Consider the following 24,573-nt stretch of genomic DNA (forward strand, 5'->3'; position numbering starts at 1 on the left):
CCCCCTGCTACCATGGAAGACAATAGTCAGTATATGACTGATAATCCCTGGCCCCCTTGTGTCAAGGTGGGCTAACTCTGTGATATTCCTCATGCTCCAGAGCTCCCTGTGGGATCAGGCTGAGGGTAGATTTTAGCCACATTTTGCTTGGCTTTTTTTCTCTTTTCTGCTCTTCTTACTTTCATGTGGGTTTGTGGTTGTTTTTTTCCAAGAGCACTCCCTCAATAAATCACCTGCACAAGCCTCCCTTTTTCAAACTACTTCTCAGGAGCCCAGTCTAAGACAGTAACTAATACTGAGATTCACAGCATCGCTGATGGCTGTTGATTTCTAACATAGAACTGTTAGGTGATGCGATCTGTCCTGTTTTTGTTGGAGTCTGAATAGCTGATCTTGGAGTTTGTAGAGGCAATATGACTACATGTTGATCGAGAGCTTGGGTTCAGGAGTCACATAGTCTGGGTTTAAATCCCAATGTGGGAAAAGTTATGCAACTCTGTTTTTAAAATATTCTTCTCACATAGAATTTGTCTGAAATAATAGGAAGAAAAAATTACAGTTTAGTCATAGTGACTTTGATGAATAATTAATAGTAATAAAAAGTAACATTTCTACCCATGTTATCTTAATCGCCAAATAACTGTAGTGTATTTACTTAACATTAAAAAATAGTTCAAATCAGTGATACAACCCTCTAAATACTGGTTGATAATTTTATTTTTAAACTATTACTCTGTTCTGTGTGGGGCAGGGGTTTGGCAGAGTGGAGAACAACAGAAAAAAATCAGTTTTCTTTATTGCTTACCCCACGAAAACAGTTTTGCTTGTCTTTGCTGGGTGCGTACATTGGCATTTTCAAGAATGACTTAAGTATAAATTTTCTAAAAACAGCTCAATTGAGAACTGGAACATTTTTTATTTTGGAGGCCAGATTTTGTGAAGATTAATGTGTGCATAAGTTGCTTATTGTTTGATTTTTCTCAATCTACTGAGAAACTTTCATCCACAAGTAATGGATATTTTTGTGTGTAAGATTTAGAGATGAGAAAAGAAAATAATTGGCAGCAAATGACCTAAAGTGTTAATTTCCAATTTGTACATTGTACCATCGCAGCTTTTACAGTCATTAATAATTTTTCTAGCTTGGATTGAGATGAACAAAGAAAGAAAAAAAAAGAGAAAAACACTATCAATGAATATGATATAAGCACCCAGCTAGTCAGAAGATTAAATCAGACATATTTAGAAAATGTATCTTCTAATCAGCTCTCTTGGGTGATTTATTTTTAGTCATCCTTATGCCTTTACTTCATGGTACCTGGTGCCTGATCAATTATTAGTTTGAACATGGAGTGCCGCTTTTTAGAGAGCTATCAACCCCCTTGAAGTAAATTGTATCCTGTGGCTAAAATTTGACATGGTTCAGGAAACACATACATCGTATATTCTTCAGCAGTGGGTTGCTATTTCTCAGACCCCTCAGAGGCATTTACATCCTTAGTGTTTGAGCCAAAGTTTCCAGGGCTTGGATTCTTTGAAAATTTCAAATGCTCTGTAGTGTTATCAGACCAGTGGTGAAACTGATCTCAAAGTCCACTATTAAAACTCCCCTCAAGGACATTTTCATTAGAACTTTGTACATGGGCAGTTCAAAAGATCCAGCTATTGATTTTTGTTCAGAAGTCCTGTCTCCACTTTCATATTACGCAACTTTTTTGACAGACTTTCAAAAACCACAAACTGTGGGCTGCCTGCGATTCCAGCCAGGATTTTATGCTGCTCATTTGATTTCCTCAGGCCACATCCTTCTCATGTCCTTGTCAACACTGCAAGGAGAAGAGCCATCTTAGAAGATTTGGTAAAAAGCAGAAGCAATTTCACAGCAATGGAAGAAAAAAAAATCTGACCTTTCAATGCACACAAAAAAAATCTCACTTAAGTAAATAACCTTTTTAGCTGTAAAATTTTGTGGCGACATTCATTTATCAGACATATAGGTAATCAGAGTGTTTATTTCTTTTCGCCATTTAAAATTTCGTGAAAGGAGTTAGAAACCAATGTGTGTAAATTGCAGCAAAGAGCCTCTGGCATATGCGCTCCGCACATTTAAAGGAATTATCTATTGTAGACTAGGTGCAGAGGCAGCAGAGGAATTAATTATTGGGGTAGATATTTTATATCTATCTGCCAGTGCAATGTGAAGTAAGATTTGCCTCCATATTAATTCTGTCACTTGGTGTGGCCTTTCTAAAGTGACAGTTTCTAAAAAGAGAGAATTGAATCATGTATTTGGTCCTGATCCATAGTGTGAAACGTTTCATGGCCTACTAGTTCATTCTGAATAGAGCAAGTTTGGTGGAATGTGTAGAGTTCAATTGGAAGACAGCTAAGTGGAGGAAGTGAAAAGACAGTTTACACAGGTAGGGACCTCATTGGTTTCAAACTTGAAGATAACATACAAATGCAGTTTTGTATATCAGAATAAAAAGTAAACTCCATAGGGAACCCTATGGAGGCCTTTTTCCACACATATGAGATTTCTATGAATATCACTGTTACTTATCATTAGAGCTAGCTTTTTGCTGAATGGTCACTACTGAAAGGCACTGTGCAATGGACTCCCCCCGCATCATCAAATTTTGTTCTCAAAACAACCCCTTGAAGTGAGTGGTATTAATATCCCCATATGATGGATGAGGAAACAATGGCTGAGAGAAAATAAGAAAATCATTCAAAGTCTCTAACTGGTAAATTTTGAAAGTGAAACAAGTTGACAGTTCTACTTGTGTGCTTAAAAAGATTGAGCCATAGGATATGCAAGATCCAAAGACTGACCCAGCAAGAGTACTGGAATGCCATCTCCAAGATCATGGTTATAATATCACTCGCCACTAGGGGGCAACATAGACTCTCCATCTACCTGAGCCCATTTGTTCCCAAGATGTCTAAAAAAGGCATGGAACAAAGACCAGTGAAAGGACATAAACCAAACACTCCAATATTGCAAGCAGAAACAATACTTTATTAAAAGATTAAAATACATTGTCTCTTATGGATACAGAATGTTGCCTTATTTATCAAAGAAAAAATAGATTTTTCTTATTGATAATGAGTGTTTTAATTACATGCTGTATCTTTTTCTTTCCTGACCCCACTTCACCCCCAAACTCAACTTGCACTCTACCATATAGTGACAACCAGGCAGTGAAACATGGTCTCATTTGGGTTTTCTTGTCAACCTTTTCAAGGAAGTATTGGAGTGCAGTAGGTTTACCTCACACAAAGCACTGTATCCAAGGCCAATTTTAAAATGTCAGACAGTGAAGAGTTCCATGCTGCCACAATTCAGGATGCAAGTGGACACTGGTGAACAGTCAGATGTGTCTCTTTTAGATCAAATGTAGAAAATGTACTGTTCCTATAAAAAGCTGTTAGCAAGTTCGTGAACTTGACAGCACAGGGCAACAGCTTCCTATTGTAGGAAGAAATGAAAGCCTGCGATACTTGGTTTTCCTGATGCTTCTCTCTTATTTGATCCTTTTGAATTCATTTTCATACTCCCCCTGCTGGACTTAATCAGGCCTAAACAAATGAGTTTGGGTGGTTGCAGCCTGTTGACCTGTGGATGACACATTTCACATCAAGTTGCCCGGGAGTTCTGTTCTTTTGTGCCTTGTTGAGTAGAAATCAGTCATTTGAAGCCAACAACCATCTCACCCTTTTGGTATTGTGTGTTAAGACTTATAAAAAAAAAGTGGGGGGACTAAATTCAGTACTGTCTGAATTAAGCAGTTTCAGTTCTGATAAAGTATCAGAAACAAATGAGGTGCTCCTGTAAAATATTATAGTAAGGGTCAAATTTAAGGAATTTGTAAAACAATTAGTTTTGTTGAACTCTTGGGGACCAAAAATTTACACAGAGTAAGTATATGAGAGATAGAAAATCATGTGGATTTTCAAGAGAAACAGTATCTAGCATATTTATCTTTTTAACTACCTTAAAATAAACACATTATTTCAGTGTTCAAAATAAACACAGAAATAGAGATCACTTCATTATTGGATTACAACAATATTAGCTATTTCTTGAATACTCTCTGTGAATCAGGCTCTGAATCATGCTTTCTGAAAATAAATAACTGCAAATCCAACTATCATGAACACTCACTTGGGTCCTGGGTGATAAAAAAAAAAAATCTTGGAAGATTTTATTGATGACATAGTTCTTGGAGGTCTCTTGCCATAGATCAATAATTGAATCATGAACAATTTACATGTAAATTACAGGAGATTCTTTTTCCATTGTGACATTACAGTCTTTCTAGATCCTATAGCTTCCTTGCAAGATAACAAGATCACTGGGAAAAGGAAAGTCATGACTTGCCACTTCTGTTTTCATTCCTTATTTGGAACTTTGCCCTTGGAAATCTCCTATCTTATCCTCCTGATCTGTGACACTATGTGTAATTTATACCTTCATAACATTATTGATGTTTTTAGTATGTTTCCTGGGTTCCCAGGTGTTTTGGAGGGTCTTAATTTAGCTTCAGTGGCTGTGACAAATGCCAAAATCCCATAGATCCTACACATCAACTAGCGAAAGGGACAACATAAAAGTTGTTCTGTTTAAAAATGTAGAAATACAGCGGCGCCTGGTGGCTCAGTCAGTTAAGCATCTGATTCTTGATTTTGGCTGAGGTCATGATCTCAGGGTCCGGGAATGGAGCCCCATATGGGGCTTCATGCTCAATGGGGAGTCTGCTTGAAATTCACTCTCTCCCTCTGCCCCTCTCCCTGCACTCTCTTTCTCTCTCTAAAATAAGTAAATATATCTTTAAAATAAAATAAACATGTAGAAATACAGAAAGATAGAGTGCTCAATGTTTGGAAAGGAAGGAGAACGTGATATTAATAGGAAAAACTTAGATTTCATACCCCTGTACTTAAATAGAACTCCGTATTATCTGCCTCTTCATTTTTTTTTTTTTAAACTCAACATATGGCCTCATGTACCCTTCCAGATCATCCTATGGAATTCATATGCGTCCCAGTATCAATCCCTATCCTCTTCAGAATGTGTCAGATACTTTCTGGCCATTGTATTGAAAGAGCATCACTTTTTTATATTTTTCAATTGTCTGATATGATTCAGGTTTTTTTTTTTAATTGTTTACTTAAACAAGCCCTGAAACGAAGTGGTTTTTGTTTGTTACCTGCCCTTTTTTATTTTTTATTTTTTTGCTTTTTAAAATATTTTATTTATTTGAGAGTGAGAGAGTGAGCGAGAGCGCAAAAGAAGGGGAGTGGCAGAGAGAGAGGGAGAAACAGGTTTCCCACCAAACAGGGAGCCTGATGTGGGGCTCAATCCCAGGACCCTGGGATCATGACCTGAGCTAAAGACAGACACTTAACCAACTGAGCCACCCAGGAGCCCCTCTTTGCCTTCTTTTAAAAAAATCTTTCCTTGCACAAGTTCTGCCCATTTTGAAAATGTTCCCCAATTTTATTAAGATATAATTAACATATAACATTGTATTTGTTTAAACTAGACAACATAATGATTTGATATATATTGCAAAATGATTACAATAAGTTTAGTTAGTTATTGCACATAGCTGCAATTCTTTTTCCTGTGGTAAGAATTTTTAAGATTTACTCTCTTAGCGATGAACCATGAGAGACAATGGACTCTGAAAAACAAACTGAGGGTTCTAGGGGGGAGAGGAGTGGGAGGATGGGTTAGCCTGGTGATGGGTATTAAAGAGGGCACGTACTGCATGGAGCACTGGGTGTTATATGCAAACAATGAATCATGGAACACTGCATCAAAAACTAATGATGTAATGTATGGTGATTAACAACAATAAAAAAGTAAAAACAAATTTACTCTCTTAGCAACTTTCAAATATACAGTGTTAGTAACTATAGGCACCATGCTGTACATCACACCTCTAGCATTTATTAATTTTATTAATATGAAAAACTGAAAGTTTGTACCTTTTGACCATCTTCACAATTTCCTTTATCCCACCTCCTACCTCTTTCAACAACCAATTTGTTCCTTGTTTCTTGAATTTTGTTTTTGTTTTAGAGTCCACATATAAGTGAGATCATATAGTATCTTTCTCGGTCTGACTTATTTAACTTAGCATATTGCCCTCAAGGTCCATTTCTCTCATTTGGCATGATTTCCTTCTTTATTGTGGACAATTAATACCCCATTGTATATTTATATCACATTTTCTTTTTCCATTCATTCATGGGGAGAGGTTGTTTCCATGTCTTGGTTGTTGTAAATAATGCTGCAGTGAACATGGGGTTACAGATATTTCTTTGACATAGTTATTTTGTTTCCTTCAAATATATACCCAAAAGTGGAATTCCTGGGTCAAACAGTAGTTCTATTTTTAATTTTTTCAAGAACCTCCTTATTATTTTCGATACTGGCTGTACCAATTTACATTCCCATCAACAGTGCACAAGGGCTTCCTTTTCTCCATATCCTCACCGACACTTCTTATGTCTTGTCTTTTGCTAATAACCATTTTAACAGGTGTGAAGTGATATTTCGCTGTGGTTTTGATTTGCATTATCCTGATGATTAGTGATATTGACCATCTTTTCATATACCTGTTGGTCATCGAAATGTCTTCGGAAAAATGTCTCTTGAGATTCTCTGCCCATTTCTTAAATTCTACTCTATTAATGTCAGTGTCCGGAGCACCTGGAAGGGTACTAGGTATGTTTTGATACTGAATAAATGTTTGTTAAATCCACTGTAATTCCATTAGTTGGGACAACAGAAAAACAGCAGATAAATCATTATACACAAATCTAGATATTCACATCTAATCCATCTGGGAAAGGTCAGCACTTTTACAAAAAGAATGGGAAATCTTATGACTTTACATTAAACATTAGCCTCTGAACCAATAATAGTAATAATAAAGATTTAATGGACACTTACAGTGTATCAAACATTTGCACATTATGAAACATTTGTAGTATATTACTTCTTTGAATACTTAAAAACACACACGCAAATTTTAATCAGAAGAGGATACTAAATCTTAGAAAGGTGAAGTGACTTGCCTAATATCACTTGGCTAGCAAGTGCAATTAACTGTTCAAACCTAGGTCTGTCTCTGAGTTATTCTCTTTATCACCTCTCCATGACTCTTCAGGATCCCCTTTTAACTTAAAATATTTAAAGTCATTCTTATCTCATCTCTGCCACTCACATTCAGTCAGTCACAAACTTCATATAATCTGTCTCAGAAATAGCTCATAAATCTATTCTGTACTGTTTACCCTGCTTCTCTCCCTTTTGTCATCTAGGTTCTCTTTAACTTTCATCTCTATTATTTTGACAGTCCCACCCAGTCCCCTGACCTAAACTCTCCTGTTTCCCAGTTCAATGTTTGTTTTGTTTTGTTTTGTTTTACTTTCACAGTGTTCCCAGAACTTGCGCTTCTTCAAAATATGGCCCCAGACTACCTCTTCAAACTTATTTCTTCCAATACCACAGCAAAAATCCTACACTCCATCCACAAGGAACTTTTTATAATGTGTCTATGTTCTTCAGATGAACTGTTCATCTTATGCCATGTACTTCACATGAGTTGCCTTGTTGCCTTTAAAGTCCTTGTGTAACTTCTCTACTGTGAAATCCTCTATTAACCATCAAGCACATGTTCAAATATGAAGCTTTCGTGGATCTTTAAGGCAGCAGTATGTCTTTATTCCCAAATCACTAAGCACATAACACCTCTAATATACCTCTATCTTTCAGATTTACACATTTGTGTTATGTTTTGGATAGTCATGTTTTATTCATCATGTATTCCCATTAAATATAGTGTTAGTCACATACTTTGTTAAATGTATTAGGAATGAACTAATGAGGTTACCTATTTAGTCAAATACTTAGGTAGCCTCAAAATCCCTTAGGGAAAAAAAAAATGGGCCAGTGGCAGAAACTATTTATCAAAAAATTTTTATATTCAAATTTCAGTATTAAAAAACAGGTGAAAAAATACTGGGATGAATGGACAGGCCTGCTCACTTGGACTTCCTCTTACGTCCTACAAATAACACTAAGATTATATGCAAATTCATGTAAAAAACTGCAGGCACGTGATACCAAGAAACTTGTGTGAATGGTCATTTTTTATTGTTGTTGTTTTGGCACCTTATGTTCAAAACCCAGATCGCTCAAAAGAGTTATTCTTGTTCTCCCTAAAATATATTTGTGTGATATTCTTCTTAATTTGAATTTCTCTAAAACCTTTTCATTACTGATTTTATTATCTGCTTTTATAGCAAGTATGTGAACACTTTATCATGGGACTTGATGTAACCTACCTGAGAAAATACTAAAACAATGTTGAAATTCCTTCTCACATGTACTTGGATCCAACTAGGAAAACCAAAAGTAATTTGGGAAAGGTTCTGTGAAAGAAAGAAACCACCCCTAGTGAATTAAGAAAAAAATGGGTGTCTCTATTTTAGTAATTTAATGGTTTGAATGCCAACAGTCACTTACATGGAGACTGTGGCTGTTTTTATTAAACTGCTTTGAACTTGAAGTCTTTCACTTAAAAAGCAGCAGTTGGAGTTAAAAGATTTCAAGTAAAAAAAAAAATACTTCAAGAGAGTTATTTTGAATATGTAAAACTCTTCTTCACTTGTCAATGTGAACATGCTTTTCTTCTTTTATTAATCCTATTCTTGAATTAAAATTTATAACAATTTATTAAATACCTGCCAAGCACCAGGAATCCTCTGTTGCTGGTACTTGGGTTACTGTGATGAGCAAGAAAGGTGTCTTTTCTGTCTTCATAATGCTTAGAATCCATTATAGAAGACAGTATAGAAGACAGATACTAAACATGTAACATCCAGCAGCACTGAAAGGAAGTACTTTGGAAATACATGATTGTCAAAGCCACCTATTCTGGAGAGAGGCTCAGGAATGGACTCCCTAAGGAAATGATATATTAGGCTGAGACTTAGAGAAAAATTGCAAGTTAGGCTAACTAAGGAAGGTTGCTGGGAGTGATCCAGGAAAAGGGGAGAGAAGGTGACAATTAGTGACGGTATAGACTTGTACCTACTTTAAATTAATGCAAAATTTCATTAGCTAGAAACACAAAGTCATTTTGAATGAAGAAAAAAAAAGTTGTGTAAGTTTGTTTATTGAATCATCTTTTTAATAGTAAAAATTCTGTAAACCATTTCTATGTCCAACAGTATGAAATAGACTAGAAAATTTGGGTATATCCTCTCAATGGTTAGAACATTTTAAGCACTAAAATAATTGCATTGAGGACGGTGAAGCAAAATAGAAAATGTTTATTATATAACATTATGTGGAAACAGAATAATAAGTCCCTCATAAATATACACATATAAAATAAATATGAAAAAAACACTGGAAAATATATTGAAATTATGTTTATAAAAAATGTTGGTTCCTATGCCAAAAATGTATTTTTTAACTTTCTGCAATATAGTAATATATCTTTTTTTAAAGATTTTATTTATTTATTTGAGAGAGAGCACGAGCAAGGGGAGGGGCAGAGGGAGAGAGAGAGAGAGGGGGGGATAAGCAGACTCTCCCTGAGCAGGGAGCCCATAGGGCTCCATCCCAGGACCCTGGGATCATGACCTGAGCCAAAGGCAGAGGTTAAGGGACTGAGCCACCCAGGTGCCCCAGTAATGTATCTTTATAAAAATTAACAAAAGAAAAGAAAACATTGGATAAAAGAAGTTCTGCTTTAAAACAAACTACAACAAAGCAAAGCAAATCCCATTTTGAAATGAATATCATGAAGAAATCTTTCAGAAATCAGGAATTTCAGCTCCAATAAAAAGAGTAAAGAGAAGTGCATCATGTTCATTTTAATGAAGCCAAATGATAGCATTTATTTGATTTTACTGATTTGATAGAGTATTTCACAGAATGGTAGAACTGGGAAGTTCCTTCATGTTAATTTTACTCTATTCCTCTCTTTATAGCTGAGAAAACTGAGAAAGGTGATATACACGTATTTGAGGGGGCATTGTGAACCTATATATTGGGGTACCTATGAGCTAGAAATGTTAAACAAAAGGAAATGAAGCAGTAAACTCCTTCTCTGGTTCTCTTTGAGATTATAATTTATAACAAGAGGGAAGATGTAACACTTCACTCCCAGCTCTAATTTCCCAGGCTCTTCTCACTTTTATTTCCATCATGGTTGTAAAAATGTGGAAGGGTTTTTAGAAAGCAAACCATGAATTTCCTATTTGTCTAACTCCCGTTTCCCCCATCATAGGACAAACTGACAATCTGTGCAGCATTACACATTCCTCACTGCCACCGTAACAAATGGCTCTAAAAATGCCATACGAGTCCTCTTCCTGCTCCCCTTGTTGGGAACAAAACTGATACAGAAGGTTTGGGCTGTGAGTCAAGAAAGTAGATAAACAAACCCAACTAACAGTTGGGAGTAGGATTAGAGAAAATGTTCTCCTGAGATTTCTATTGTTAGAAGAGTAGATAAGACTGCTAACAATGAAGGGAAATAAAGCAATATGCGTACACAGGGAGACAAAGTCTAAACATGTTGCCAGCACAGAGGGCAAGAGACGAAATTGGGTTCAGTGGGAAAGGACTTTAGTGTTATTTCCCTTGAAAAGTATTGGCTCAGCTTTTATTTTTTATTCCCACCCTTTAAAATTATATGTTAATTTGATTTACAAAGTGATTATTTATTCACGGCTTTCCCTACACATCTAGTTGTTGTTTGGGGAGTCATGTAGTATTCAGGCATTTTTTCCTTCTACCTTTGCCCACTTTGAGGCAGGTTAAATGAAGTGGGAAGTTGTCATTTACTGGTGAGACTGATAAATCTGGGAGCCAAAAAAGATAATTTGAGCTCAATGCACATTTTCTGCAAGATCTCTTTTAGAGGGGAGAGTAATTGTTGACATGATTTTTTCCCAATTCATCTGAATATTGACTACAAATTAGTCAATTCAAACAGGTAGTCAAATATAGAAAAATCTGTCAAATCAGATGTTTGAAATCTTACAAATATCAATACCAGCAACTGCTAGATTAACATGTAAACCATGCTTTGCAAAAGGTGAGGTTCTAACTCATTGAAGGCCTTTGTTTCCCATTCTCTAAAATGATGCATTTGGATTAGATTATCTACAAAATTTTTCTACCCCTAAATTTTGTAACTTTTTAGTTGAAATATGTTTTTGACTACTGCTAGGATAAGAAAATGGTTTGAACAGCTAAACTGAATTTCTCACAGTACAATTTAACATCCTGCCTTGATGGTTGGCCTTATAGACTGGACCATACTGCTAAATTTATAATTGATATTATGTTTCAGACTAAAATACTTTATTTTTAATTTAATCTTGTAGCTCACATACTGTTTTAAATTAACATTTGCATATACATATTCATAAGATATGTTATCTCCCCCCCCAAAAAAAGAGCAACTCAGCCAAATATCAGTTAAAATATAATTTAAAACAACAATTGAGAAAAACATATATTCTGTTCTTTAGTGAAGTGCACTACAGAATCACTTTGACATAAATTTATGTCAAACTGCTTAGTCTTTTAAACAAATATAATTTTAGACATAGGAATAACACATTTCTATACAATTAGCAAGAAGTTAGAGAGGCCCTAGACCCTAATTTACAGGATGCCTCCCTGGTTCTATAAAACTCCTGGAACTGACTTAAGACCAACCAGAAAATTGTCCTAAGGGTTTTAACTTTCAGCCTAGTAAAGTCCAAAAAACATTTTTGCCTTCCATATCCTCTTATTTTCTAAAAGGAAAAAAGTTTTCCAGATTTCAAGGAATTGAAGAATACCAATAAAAGGGAAGTTGTTGGTTGTATTAAATCTAAGCAGGAAGCCAAATAATTACTCCTTTAGTGGGGCACTTTGTTACACGGCCTAAATAGATTAAATCAGGCATTAGGCTCTGAAAATCTTTTTTTTTTTTTTTTTATATAGGTAGCCAGAAAACAAGTATGTTGGTAGAAAAATATATAAAATAATTAAGTAGCTTAATGGATTACGGGTTATGTGTATGTGTGTGCCTGTGACTTTTCTCAATATTGTGGCAACTTGTACTTTTGAGCTGAAAGAGAATCTCAAGTTAATTCCTTATGGAATATTTTATTTCCAAAACCAACAGAGGTAAGAGAGAGGTCTAACCTGTGGCTTTTTCACGATTTTGAAGATTTTATCCAGATCCTTTTCCTTTCTACAGTGTAGCTTTCAGTGTATCAATATAATTAACACTTTTCTAAAATAATTTTCTTGCTGTTACTTAAATTATTATGTTTGCCACTAAAGTCTTAGACATAATTCATTGATCTTCTAGTTGTCTTACCTTTTACTGACTTTTTTTCACATCATGGAGGAGGTTAGTTTATTTTTATAGACTATTTCTTGCTTGTCAGAATGACATCTCATCAGCATTTCTTGATATATTTTCCTCAGTAAAATTGTTAAACATACTCATATTTTTTTTACAATGTCCATCTATACCTGCTTTAATTTAACAAGATAAAATGTTCCTCTTTCTCACCTTTAAAAATATTATTTATTGGAGCACCTCAGTGGTTCAGTCAGTTAAGCGACCAACTTTTGGTTTTTAGTGTCCTAGGATCCAACCCCACATTGGGCTCTGCACTCAGTGGGGAGTCCGCTTCAGGATTCTCTCTCCCTCTACCCGTCTTTGAAACAGATAAGTAGAGTGGCTGGGTAGCTCAGTCAGTTAAGTGCCTGCCTTTGGCTCAGGTCATGATCCCAGGGTCCTGGGATCGAGCCCACCCCTCCCCTGGGCTCCCTGCTCAGGGGAGAGCCTGCTTCTCCCTCTCCTGCTCACCCTGCTTGTGCGCTCTCTCTCTCTCTGTCAAATAAATAAATAAAATCTTTAAAAAATAAATAAATACATTTAAAAAAATATATTATTTATCCAAGTCCAAGTACCTCACACATTTTTTTTTTTAATCAGTGAGTGTGTGAGGCATGTTAATTCTAATGAGTTAAGGTGTATTTCTTTTGAAAATTAACATCTACTTAATAGCTAAAAATAAGGTAAGATATTCTATAACAAGCCCTTGAACAATCCAAAATTGATGGAATAGAACTCTCTGATACTACTCTGATAACCAGTTCTTTCAGTATGATCATTTTTTAGGTTACATTTATTTATAACAGGTTGGGAAGGTTTAAAGAGTTTTTTGTTTTGTTTTGTTTTTCTCTCTTCTTCTGATATTTCCTGATAATATGCTTTGGCGTAAGTATTTTTCAACTCAGTCTTGAAATGTATGTCTTTTGCTTTTGACAAATTATATTTTATTACCATTTGTTAACTTACTTCATTCCACTTCTAATAGGGATTTCTTTCAATTGGGCATTGGTTCTCCTTGTTAATCCTCTCATTTCATAGAGTTTTTATGGGATTTTTTGTTCTCTTTTATTTTTTATCTCTTTGTCTTTCAGTTGTATTTTTGGGGAAACTTCCATTTTTCTTTTAAGCCTTTAATCTATTTTCATTGTATTTATGCTACTTTTGCACTTATATGAGCTCTTCCTTGTACTCAGAATGTTCTTTTTCATGTGTGCATTTGCTTTTGTTGTTATCTATATGCAACATTTTGTGTGTGTGTTTCGCTGACTAAACTGAAAATAGTGATTTTAAAGTATTTAGTTTTCCCTACATTGTTTGTTTCCTCCAGGTTTCTTTGAATTAGTCCCTTTTTTTTTTCAGATATGAGGTTTTGAATTTTGATTATTAACTTTATTCACATTTAACAGCAAGAAACTATATAATACGTTGATTGTTCTACATGTAGGAGCACACCTTGTTTACTAGTATAGCTTCATAGGGTGGGGTGTGTGACCACTTTCTAGGGAATCATGGAATATCTGGTATCTGAAAATCATATATATGGGATTTTTAGCTTCCAAAAAAAGGAATGGTATAATAATTTTGCTTGAGGGTAAGGGAGATGTGAGTGCCAGTATTTTGAGACGCCTATGTGCTTTACAGTGCCTTCTTCAGCAGAAGTCTGCTCTCATGCCTTGGACTACCCAGGGCAAGAAGCACCCCTGAGGAAGGCTGTGGATGGGGAGAGTCCTGGTCCTGGACTCTGGATCTATACTCTATTTCTCCACTTTGGTTCACTTTTGTCACTCCACTCATGTCAGGTCAACCAGATATTCTGAGGAAATCCAGGACTCAAGTCCCTGGGGTCATCCCAGCATCCCATGGCAGATCCCAATTCCAGAAAGGCAGCCTGGCAAGTGAATTGTTCCCACTGACCAGCAAGATACTTCTTTTGTATCTTCTGTGAGTTTGAGCCACTGGAATGGTGTTGACATACTAATTTGTAGTGATTCTTACTTATGTTAGACACAGAATGAGGTCAGATCTCTTGGTTACCAATGGTTTATCACTAGCCTGTGAGTTTGAAACTGTGTGTGAGCCTATGCGTTGCCTGTTGTCTGTGTTTCTACCATAGTGCTTCCCCTGTTTTACAGCCCCCAATGGTGGTGGAGTGGTAGTAAGTGTTCTTTATTTAATTAACACTTTGCCAGTGCTATCAACATCCCTTCAGAACCTACACCACAAGTTGTATGGTCTTCTAGTGCCTGTGACTATTGCCTCCTAATACTTCCAAGATCTTTGCTTTTTAATCCAGTGGGCCCTTCCAATTAATGTTTTCTCTTGCCTCTGTCTTAAATGGTAAAGTTGTACTCTCCTAATTTGGTTTCTAGCCATGTTGGACAAAGAATGGACATTCCTTATGTTAATAGAATGGCTCTTCTCACTCTGACCATAGGCCCTTCCCTATCCTCCTTGGTGGTGGTGATGTGGAACGTAGGAGTGCCAGCAACACTCTAAGAATGCAGTGATTATAGCCTAAAGCACCCAAGAGAAGACATAGTTGAAAATTGTGTTGTGTTATCTTTACATTAAAATTCTAAAATGAGGGCGCCTGGGAGGCTCAGTTGGTTAAGCGACTGCCTTCGGCTCAGGTCATGATCCTGGAGTCCCGGGATCAAGTCCCGCATCGGGCTCCCTGCTCGGCAGGGAGTCTGCTTCTCCCTCTCCCACTCCCCGTTTGTGTTCCCTCTCTCGCTGTGTCTTTCTCTGTCAAATAAATAAATAAAATCTTTAAAAAAAAAAAAAATTCTAAAATGGTAAACCTAACATGATGAAAAAAAAATTATCATTCACATTTTCCTGTGTACTTTGGGTTAGACCTGCATTTGTGGTCATCATCAAAAACATAGTTACACCCTTCGAGAAAATCAATAGACTCCACTATTACTGACCAGCATAATGGATGATACACTGTCATGAGAAATAGTTCAAACTTAATTAAATAAATGATAGTAAGTAACTGCAGAGGTAAAAAAAAAAATTGTTTCAATACAAACAGGTTCTGAAGAACAATATTGCTACCTTTTTCCCTAATAAGAGATGTGAAATTATCCTGGAATGACATATTTGAAAATCTAGAACATGAATAGACTGTTTCTTTACTTGAAGATGAAAAAATATTACCTGAGCACTATGGAGAATCTTCATGTGCACTGATTAGTTAATAAACAAATATGTGTACACACATCTCTTGTGTCCCGTTGTTCAAAATATCCATAAATAAATCGATATAACTCATATGGACTCATACATTTTATAATATGTTTTTAAATCAAACATTTTTAATAGATGCACCTCCATTTAAAAAAAAAGATATTTGCCCGGGTCACTCTAGTGGTAATTCCTTCAGTCGATGAATGACTCATATGAGGATATATAAACATGACTTCCTAACCTGAAGGGTAGAAATCTCTGTGATACCATTCATACTCTAGAGTCGCCATGGGATTGGGTTGAGGCTAGATATCAGCTGAAACAACATTTTGCTTAGCTTCTTCTGCTGCTCTCTCCTTCTTCCCTCATTCCCTTATAGGTTTTTCCTAAGGACACTCCTCAATGAATCACTTGCATAAGAATCCTCATCTCAGGCTATTTTTCTTAGAATCCATCCCTACCTAAGAGAGGGTCTAAATACTCCTTTATTCAGACTCTCAACCAATCCCTATATTTGTATCCCTAGTCCACATGTCCTTAAGCTTTAGTTTAAGTTTGTTATAGTTCTGCCACACATTTAGCTCACTTCTTATTAGTTACTTTTTTCAGGAAGTTCACTTTTAGCCTTCTTTACTAAGTCAGAAATCAATCCATTTCACATCTTCCAAAATTGGCCTAACCTCTATTAATCTGATTTTGTCTGCTCTCACATTGTCTTTGTGTGATTTTAAAAAAAAATCCTTTACTGTAATTTAAGTTCTATTTTTTTTTTAAATATTTATTTATTTATTTATCTGACAGAGAGAGACACAGCGAGAGAGGGAACACAAGCAGGGGGAGTGGGAGAGGGAGAAGCAGGCTCCCCGCAGAGCAGGGAGCCCGATGCGGGACTCGATCCCAGGACCCTGGGATCATGACCTGAGCCGAAGGCAGTCGCCTAACCAACTGAGCCACCCAGGCGCCCCTAAGTTCTATTTTGAAAGGAGAAAAGAAAAGGCATTTTTTTTTTTAATTTACTCAATTAAAAAGAAGTCCTTGAGGGGATAGCAGATCATAGGTCCAGGTAGGCCAGGGAACTAAATTTGTCACAGTGTGTCTCATATCAGTATTAAACAGCTGCCCAGATTGTAATGATGAGGGAGGTATCAGTGTTACCATTAGAAAAACATGAGGTTTGCATACTAGGAATGGGATAATATGGATGACAATGGGGTTTTTGCAATTTTGATCTGGAAGTTTGTTACCTGAACTCTGAGTTGAAATTAACACAACTACAGCAAGTAAGATAAATGACTAACAACATGACCAAATTTTAGTCACCAATTACTTAAACTCTATGTGGTGTGTTAGCTTTCCAGTCAAGGATAAAATAGGAGATTGGCAGCTGGAAACAGGAAATAGACAAGTACTCCTAAAAGCCAACTCTGACCTAGTTAAAATCAAAGCAAAGCAAATATCATCTGCCCCATAACCTGCCACGATACAAAACTAAATAGTTCCTGGAGGAAGATATCCCAACTCTCAGCTTATTTCTATAGTATTTCTGACAATAAAACTTGAAGTTTGGAATTTTTATTTAATAATCTTTAGTAGTAAATGCACCCCTCTTCTAATCCCTGTCTCCATCATCCTTCCAACTTTCGAGGGAGGGTAAAATCCTTTCTGAGTACAATGGGGATATTGATGAAATGTGTGTGTGTTCATGCTCCTTACATTTTAGATTTTACTGTTTTCAGCGTTGTGTACCACACCTCTTATATTTCACCCTGATGCAGACACCCAAAATACAAATACTCTGTTCTGTCTTCTCTGTTTTAGTCTTTTAAAAGCCACTGATAACTGAATTTACATAAAGGAGTAGGTAACTGTTAAGAGATTAAATTTTTGTTCTCCAATGAGACATTTGATTTTGTAGTGAAAACAAATTTTAAAAATATGAGTGAAGATCTGATTTTGGATTTTTATTTATTAGTCCTCCAGTGAGAGAAATCTCTTCATTGCCCCTAAAATTAGCTATAGACCTTGTTTATTTAATATTGATATTCACAAAAGTAATATCATCATTCATGAAAATTTGCTTAAATACCTAGTAGTACCTAATAAAGAAAGATCTAACTTTACTTTTTATTTTTTTTAAAGATTTTATTTATTTATTTGACAGAGAGAGAGAGAGAACAGCAAAGGGAGTAGCAGAATGAGAGGGAGAAACAGGCCCCCTGATGAGCAAGGATCCCAATGCGGGACTCAATTCCAGGACCTTGGGATCATGACCTGAGCTGAAGGCAGATGCTTAACTGACTGAGACCCCTAAGCACCCCAGGAAAGAACTAACTTTAAACATAGGGTGTGACTCCAGATTGTTGATGAATTGCTACTGACAGCTTATATCCTCTTAACCTTTTTTTGCTGCCCTAGTTTCAGTTGTCTTTAGTTACTACTCGTTATTGAGTTACTTTCTCAGATAAGTATTTCCTGATTTGAGAGACTGGATCCAATCACATTCAATGCTCATAGCTTCTTGTATCTATTTTCATAATTTTTATCAGAATCAGAATTTTAGGGGCACCTGGGTGGCTCAGTTTGTAAAGTGTCCAACTCTTGATCTCAGCGCAGGTCTTGATCTCAGAGTCAAGAGTTCAAGCCCTGTGTTGGGCTCCACTATGGAGTCTACTTAAAAAAAAAAAAAAAGAATTGTAATTTTATATTCACTTGTGTGTTTTTTCTATACTGTTATTTTTATTCATGAGTTTTTGTTCCTTTAATATACAAATAATACATTTGTCCAGACCCATAGATATAGGACACTAAAAGTGTCCTCAAGGGTAGAGAATACACTGGGCCATAAAACAAGTTTCAGACACTAAAAGTTAACCATAATGGAAACCATGGACTTTGGGAGAATTACCTGCCAGTGTAAGTTCATCAGTTGTAACAAAAGTAGCACTCTGTGAAGATGTTAACAATGGGAGAGGTTAAGTATATATAGGGAATGAGGGGATTTGAGAAATCATGGTACATTCTTCTCAATTTTGCTGTGAACTTAAAATTTTTCTTTAAAAAATAGTCTTAAAAATGGAGAAACATTTCTACAAAAATTCTGTGCACAGATATTTATACCAGCTTTATTCATAATTGTCAAAACTTGGAAGCAACCAAGATGGGCCTGATTAGGTGAATGGATAAGTAAATTGTGGGTCATACAGATATTGGAATATTATTCAACACTAAAACAAAATGAGTTATCAAACCATAAAAAGACGTGGATAAAACTTAAATACACATTGCTATGAAAAGGAAGCCAATCTGAAAAGGCTACATACTGTGATTCCAGCTACATGACAAACTAGAAAAGGCAAAACTATGAGGACAATGACAAGATCAGTCGTTGGTTGGGCTCTGGTGAGAGAGATGAATAGGCAGAGCACAGAGGATTTTTAGGGCAATAAACCTGTTTGATACCATATGATGGATATATGTCAGTATACATTTTTCTGAACACATGAAATGTACAACACCAAGAATGAAGCTAAGGTAAACTATGGATTATGATGTGATAATGTAGGCTTATCCTTGGTTGAAAGAAAAAGAAAGAAGAAATAGAAAGAAAGAAAGAAAGAAAGAAAGAAAGAAAGAAAGAAAGAAAGAACATATATATACATACAACATGTTATAGATGGATTTTTATTTTATTTTATTTATTTGTCAGAGAGAGAGAGAGTGAGCACAAGCAGGGGCAGTGGCAGGCAGAGGGAGAAGTAGGCTCCCTGATAAGCAAAGAGCCCAATGCGAGACTCAGTCCCAGGACCCTGGGATCATGACCTGAGCTGAAGGCAGATATTTAACCAATGGAACCACTCAGGTATCCCTGTTATAGATGTATTTTTGTTTGTAACTCTTTTATCTCCTATCTGATATAAAAGACAACTGTGCAGAGCAATAATTACAAATTCATGTTCATGAGCACATAATGTATAATATGTAACTTGTAAGACAATAAAAGCACAAAGAAGGTGGGAAGGAATGATATTATATAGGAGCAAAGTTTTTTTTGTTTGTTTGTTTCTGTACTGTTTAAATTAAGTTGGTGGTAATCTAAACTAAAATGTTATAAATTAAGATGTTAATTGTAATCTCCAGGGCAGCTACTAAGAAAATAATTTTAAAATATATACTAAAAGAATCAGTAAGGGGATTAAAGCAGTATACTAAAAATATATCTATTTAACAGAAGAATAAAGGGATGGAGAAACAGAAAGATATAAGACATATATAAAAGAAATAGCAAAATGGTAGACATAAATTCTATCAGTACTTTGTACTGATAGATAAATATCTTATCAGTAATTATGTTAAATATATTGATTAACTACTTTGTTTAGCTTAATTAATTAAAACTCCAAATAAAGACAGATATTAACCAAATGGATAAACATAGCATGACCCAACTATATGGTGTCTACAGGATACACACTTTAGATTCACAGTCACAAATAGGTAGTTCCTCAAAAACCTAAGATAGAACTACCATATACTTCAGCAATTCTACTTCTGGAAATATATCCAAAGGAAACAAAACCACTTACTCTAAAAGATATCTGTATCCCCATGTTTATAGCATCATGATTTATACTAGCCAAGACATTAAACAACCTAACTGTTCATCAGTGGATGACTGGATAAAGAAGTTGTGGTACATATACATAATGGATTATTATTCAGCCATAGCAAATGAGGAAGTCCTACCATTTGTGACAACATGGATGGAACTTGAAGGCATTATGCAAGCAAAATAATTCTGACAAATAAAAGCAAATAATATATTATCTCACTGTGGAATCTTAAAAAACAAACTCCCTCCAAAACCAATCCAAACCAAAACAAAACATCAAACTCACAGAAAAAGGAATCTCATTTGTGGTTACCAGAAGCAGGAAGATTGGAGGTGGGGTATCAGAGGAAGGTGACCAAAAGTAAAAACTTCTGGTTATATATATATAGTACTAGAGATGTAATGGACAACATAGTGACTATAGTTAACACTGATATATGATATATAGGCACGTTAAGACAGTAGATCCTAAAAGTTCTCTATCACAGGGAGATTTTTTTTTTTTAATTGCATCTATACAGGATGATGGATGTTAACTAAACCTATTGTGGTAATCATTTAACAATATATGTAAATCACACCATCATGTTGTATAACTTAAATTTATAAATCAATGTATGTCAGGTAATTCTCAATAAAATCAGAACAAAAAAAGACATAAATATGTTGATAGTAAAAGGGTAATAAAAGATATACCATGCAAACAGAAAGCAAAGAGCTGGAGCAGTTATAACAATTGTAAACAAGATAGATTTTAAGACAAAATTAGTTTCTACAGAAAAATAAAGACATTTATAATGATAAAAGATCAACTGATCAAGAAGATATACAACTATAAATACATATGCACCTGACAACAGAGATTGAAACACAAAGAAAACATGAAAAATTGAGGGGCAAAATAGATAATTCAACAGCAATAGTTTGAAACCTAAAATTCCCACATTTAATAAAAGAACAAGTATAATATCAGCAAGAACATAAAAGACTTGAACAACAGTATAAACCAACCAGATCTAACAGATATGTATAAAGTACTTTTCCCAAAAGTGGAATACACATTCTTCTTGAGTACACATGGGACATTCTCAAGGGTAGAGAATACACTGGGCCATAAAACAAGTTTCAGTAAATTCAAAAATGATTGAAATCATACAAAGTATGTTCTATTACCACAATGGAATGAAATTAGAAATCAATAACAGAGGAAAACTTGGGAAATTGGAAAAATACATGGAAATTAACACATTTCTAAATAACCAATATTTTAAGGAAGAAATAACAGAGAGAATTAGAAAATGTAATAGGATGAATGGAAACAAAAACTCTAGTATCTGAACCACCTGTGCACTGCTTCTATTGTCTTTATTTTTCTTTTGATTATCAATCATATTTTCTTGCAGTTTTGAACAACTGTTAATTATATGCCAGAGCATATGTATGAAGGAAAGGTAGAAACTTCTGGTGATATTATCTACTCCCAGAGAGACTTTTCTTTTTTTCTCTGTTAAGTAAATAAGGTGAGAGAGTGATAACTTCAATTTAATCAGGAATTAAGCTGGTTTGGGGCTAGGTTGCATTTCTGGTAAGACTCAATTTATCTCAGTTTTGGATTTGTTTAGGGATTAGCCTCCCTGGTCTTTTATTTGAGAACCTTCCTTGTATGTATATCCCCAGCCCTGAAATCCTCTGGAAAATTTCTTTCTTCTTTCACAAGTTCCTAGCCCATCTCTCTTTGGTTATATCAAATGAAGCCTCAAAATCAGATGCCTATCTTGAAGGAAAGACAGGATGTATGCTTGAGATAGACCCTTCTCTCTAGCAGATCTGTTTTATAATCACTATGAAGAAGCAAGAGATTATATTCAATCATTTAGATGCTTTTAATATACCCTAATTCCTTGATTCATGCACAGCTGTAACTTAGCAAATGCCCCCTAGAGGGTTCTGGTTATGAATTTAAGACCATTGAAAATCATATTTATTTTTTATTCCATTGTCATGTATCCACTGGATGTTGTGTGTGTGTGTGTGTTTTTTTTCTTTTTTCCCCACCAACAAAGGCTTTTGGTTTATGACTGGTCTGATCTTCAGTGTGTGTCCACTTTCAGCAAAATGCCCCCAAGAAGAAAACTGTTTCCTCACTTAAGGATTTTAGTTCATCTGGTCCTCTTTGCTTCCACAGACCTCTGACATTTTTAAAAATATTTTTAAAATTTTTATCTAGAATTTTTTCTAGTTTCAACAGGAGTATTAGTCTTCCACAACATACTGGGAAGTAAAAGTTGCACTTATTATATGTTTTAGGAGCAATTGTTTTCTATCTTAAACAAAATGTTTCAGAAATTAAAAAGGAAGAGAGAGAGATACATCTGCCCAGCTCATTATAAGACTGGTAGGGAAAACATTACTGAGAAGATGACATTTAACAGAACTGACAAATAATGGAATGAACCATGCAGCTACCTGAGTAAGGAGACTTCCAGATAGAAGGAACAGCAAGTGTGGTTTCTTGAGGTGGGAGTGGTCCTAGAACTTTGGAGGAACAGTCAGAGGAGAGTGAGAAAAGGGGAAAATGGCAAGATATGTATCATCAGATAAGAGAATAACAATAATGAAGTTAGTATTGGATAACACAGATAGCCTCATGTATCTCAGAAATGCTAGAGTCCTAAGGCTTTTTAAAGTAAACTTAATCCAACCTGTCCATTTCATAGATCTGTAATACAGGAACAGAGAGGAAAACTTGCCTGCCTTATGTTTTCTTTACCTAAGATTTTTTGGATATGAGTTGTCCCACTTCCACATAGAATCTCCAACAAAACCACCTGCCCTATTTAGTTTAGTTCAGGGGGCTCCTTTGACTGTTCAGACACAAATTTACCTGGCAATCTAGCTATAAAACATATTTACTTTTTGTACTTTATTTTAGTTTTGAGTACAATGACCATTTTCAGCAAGAGCAAAACCATATAATGTGCACAGTCTAATGAGCACTGATAAATATTGCATTCCCTTACAGTGAACAAATTCTTGCCCCCTGCTGTTTTCCTAATAGCTTACATTAGCAGGCCATGATTGCTGGAGTTTCATTGCTCTTCATCAAAGAAATGGCTGAGATAGTCTTTTTCCCACACTGCCTCCATTACAGAGTTTAAGTTGTAAATATAAACCTTTTCTATTACTAATGGCCCAGTCTGTCTCATATGAACTGTCTTCCATTTTTAGCAATGCATCTTGAAGTCTTTTTTACTGAGATAATTGGTTATGCTATTATGTACTATGCCAGTCCCTACAATATACTCTACATGTTTTAATTCTTCATTTAATTCTCACCAATTCAACCCAATTCTTATGCGTTACACATTGTCATATTAATTTTTCAGATGAAGAATGAAAGGTCTTAGAGACTTTGTGCTAGAAAGTGGCAGAACAGAGATTTTCATCCAATTCTATCTCCAAATCCCACACTCTATCCATTCTTCCGTGTTGCCTTTTTCCTGTTCAATTATTGAGACTTTCTTTTCTGTGTGGGTCTTGGAAATTCTTTAGAATGAGAAAAGACAATTCTAGAGCATTTACCTACATTCTGTAATTTTGAGGCATATCATTACTCTATGAGAAATTGTTTGTGGAATTCTGACTTGGGTCACTAGACCCAAGGGACTAGGGAGAAAGGGGGGCATACTTAGAAAGGGATTGATATTGATACTGGTGCATAAAATTAAAATAATGATTACATTGTATCAATCAAAATTTTATTATTAAAAATCTTAATTACACAAAAAAGTAAAATGACACTAAGTATCCATATACCCAGCAGCTAGACTAGTTATTCTGCGATATTTCTTTTATGTATCTGTCTATGATTTGTATCATTTGTTTTTGTATATGCTTTTTTTTCTGAACTGATGAAATTGGCACAGTCATAAGACAACTTTACTCCTAAATACTCCAACATATTTCTCTTTAAAGTTTGTTTTTCTATATAAGTGCCATAGCATCATTATACCAAAATAGTAATTTCACTTAAAATCACTAATATTATCTAAAATCCAATCCACATTCAAAGTTCCAAAATGTCCCTAACAGCTATTTTCGTTTGCTCTTTTATACCAAGATAAAATCAAGTTTGTTCCCTTTAGGTTATATCTTCTTAGGCTCATAATTTTAATATCTACAATCTTCTCACCCATCCATCTTTTTTTGTTTCCCATGACACTGACTTTGTAAAGATGCCAGAATAGTTTTCTTGTAAAATACTTTATATTTGAGATATTTCTTTTTTTTTTTTTTTAAAGATTTTTATTTATTTGACAGAGAGAGACACAG

Source organism: Leptonychotes weddellii, chromosome 7, assembly GCF_054177405.1.
Source record: "Leptonychotes weddellii isolate Sample4059 chromosome 7, ASM5417740v2, whole genome shotgun sequence".
Classification (NCBI taxonomy): domain Eukaryota; kingdom Metazoa; phylum Chordata; class Mammalia; order Carnivora; family Phocidae; genus Leptonychotes; species Leptonychotes weddellii.